Here is a 2,500-nt window from a genome sequence, read left to right as displayed (position 1 = left end):
ATTAACTTTCAGTCTCTTTATTTCCTCAAACGTAACAGTTCACTTTTTAAAATTTTAATGGTATAGTATCATATTCTTTCCTGTCTCGTACCACACCTACTGAGCAAGAAATAAAACTTTCTTGAAAGCTGGCGGGGGGCGGGGGGGAGGCTTTTGCAGGTACCAATGCTATGAAAGCTTCTCCCCATTCCCACATTCCTTTACCCTGTTAACGCAAAGTACAGTGGGCAAGGGGTGGTTAAAACAGACTGACGAAGTAATTTTATACCAAGTCCTTTATCACAGTATTTAAAAACCTTCTTTTAACTTGAACAAATGTATATTTTAAAATTTCCTATATATTTTTAATTGTCCAAATATTTTCGTTTGTTTGTTTGTTTCGGATTTTTATTCTTTTTTTTCTTGTAGCTCTAAACATTCCTTATAAAATAACAAGAAAATGGGGGTGGGTGGGGTTCATTCCGAAACAAAAGGGAAAACAAAACGAAAGAGCTCTTATAACTTCAAGTTGGACGAGTTTTGTGGGTGGATGAATATTTAAACTCTGGCCACCGATGAGCTAACTTTAATCATATTTTCATTTTGCATGGTGCTAATGTTCATTATTTTATATAAGTGAATAAAACGCCCCTTTCCTATAATACAGAGGGAATTGTGTGGTAATAAGTATAATGTCTTACACTTAACTCCCAGTTTGTTGCAATTTCAGCTCAAAACAGGCAGGCCTCAGAGTAGACGTGTTGTAAGTAGAGGCAGATTGTTGTCCACTGGTAGTTTTGTTTTTAATGACAGACACCCTGCTTACAATGCTGACATTTCCCACATGTCCCAGAAATACACTGAAAAACATGTTGTGACGGCTGTGTGTACAGAGCAAATGATTAAATATTTGCAATCATAGAGGGGAATATATTGCCAGGGTCACAGGAGCCTAAAGGGCACCTTTGTGTGTATTTCTCTCAGCTCTCACTTTTTACAGATATATCAGGTTGAGAAGAGTTCAAGTCAACATCCTCTGGGTATGGATATAAGCCATTATGGACCCACTCCAAATGCTAGCAAAAACGAAATTTGCTTATTTTCCAAAGGTTGGCCGCCTAGACTGAAGCTATGCTTTCTAACCGTGACCCACGAGCTGCGTGACACCCGTGCACTCTCTTCTTAGCTGTGTATTCATTTCAGTGACTCTTAAACACATGTGAAGTTAGACTGTCCACAGAACAGAAAGAATAGACTAAAAATACGTAAAAACAGACTTATTTTCTCCATATTACTTTCCCTTCAATAAAGCTACAGATTATTCACTATGGGCCATTCATGTCGATGGCTTCCCCTCCCATTGGAGAGGAATTGAGCTTTGTTCGTTTTATGAAATTGGGCCCTGAAATTTCGGATAATTGCCTCCTCTCTCTTTCTCTCGGGGTCCACACCTTTTTTTTTTTTTTTTTTTGAGACTGTCAGAAATGAAACGAAAATCCAAATAATTGCATTGTTTCCGAAAGAAGGAGAGTAGACAGAACCAAAGTGTAGACCGTATTAAGGCAGGTCATTAGGGAAAAGCAAGAGCATATAAAAGCCTGACTTGTCTGTGGCGAGCATCTGATCCTAACTTATTAGCACAGCGACCATTGTGAGCTGCCGCAGTCCCGTGCAGTCAGAAGATGGCTCCAGCGCGTTAATTTTGCTCCTGTGTCTCACATAAGATTTCCTGTGGCAACATGCACTTCGGTGCTGTTTTTCCTTTTTGATTTTGCTGTCGCCTCATTTGGTTCAAAACATCAAACTGAAGCATGCACGGAGTTTTAAAGGGTCCGTTAATATAGATGGTAAGATTTTCAAAGCATTTACCTGTTCGTTCTCCTGAACAGGCATCCTCGACTCTCTTGCATGCCTTTTGCGCAGACGAAAGGGCCACAGTGGTAGCTATACGTCATTCCTGAGAATTCTACCTATGGAAGACATCTGTCTCGCTGACATTGTGTTCCTGGAAACTCAGTGTTCTCAGAATGTAACTCTCTTCTTAGAAATAGTTCGCTCTTGAGGAGGTAGGAATTGTGAAAAGCTGAGCAAAACAAGGAGCTGATAGGTAATAAGACTTGTGACCAAGTCCACAGTCCTGTAACCCTTTCAGAAGTCACTGTCTTTTGGAGATGTCTGAGTAATTGTCAATCCCCAATACCTGGCAAATTCTAAATGTACCTTCTTGACAAATATTGATTGATTGAAACACAAAAATGGACGTTTGATCCAATTAAGAAGTCACAGCTTGAAATAGTTTACTAAAAGAGGACTATGCATAGCATTTATGCATTTATTGCCTAATTAGGCACTTTGGAGGTCTTACCTCTGCTAGCTAAGTGCATAAAAAATTATAGGAAACCGTGTGATTATCAACAAAGGTAATGCAGGCTTCACTGGGCTAAGCATGTGTCTTCCAGGATAGGAACTGAGTTTCTTTTGTTCATGCATGTTTTATGTCCAAGAAATGTTTTTATTTAGA

The 2,500-nt window shown here is 39.3% G+C and overlaps 2 long non-coding RNA genes across 2 annotated transcripts in view; one reads left to right on the top strand and one right to left on the bottom strand.

Annotated features, from left to right (window-relative positions):
• Positions 1-2,047, bottom strand: part of LOC147994755 (uncharacterized) — a 7,056-nt gene extending 5,009 nt beyond the window's left edge. The window contains exon 1 of the long non-coding RNA XR_015687210.1: positions 1,849-2,047. This is a non-coding gene — a long non-coding RNA (uncharacterized LOC147994755). The remainder of the gene's footprint in view (positions 1-1,848) is intronic.
• The window catches only part of LOC147994754 (uncharacterized), a 14,763-nt gene continuing 13,886 nt past the window's right edge, over positions 1,624-2,500 (top strand). The window contains exon 1 of the long non-coding RNA XR_015687211.1: positions 1,624-1,826. This is a non-coding gene — a long non-coding RNA (uncharacterized LOC147994754). The remainder of the gene's footprint in view (positions 1,827-2,500) is intronic.

Source organism: Rattus norvegicus, chromosome 4 (genome assembly GCF_021556685.1).
Source record: "Rattus norvegicus strain SHRSP/BbbUtx chromosome 4, alternate assembly SHRSP_T2T, whole genome shotgun sequence".
Taxonomy (NCBI): Eukaryota; Metazoa; Chordata; class Mammalia; order Rodentia; family Muridae; genus Rattus; species Rattus norvegicus.
This window is presented reverse-complemented; position numbering and strand designations above follow the sequence as displayed.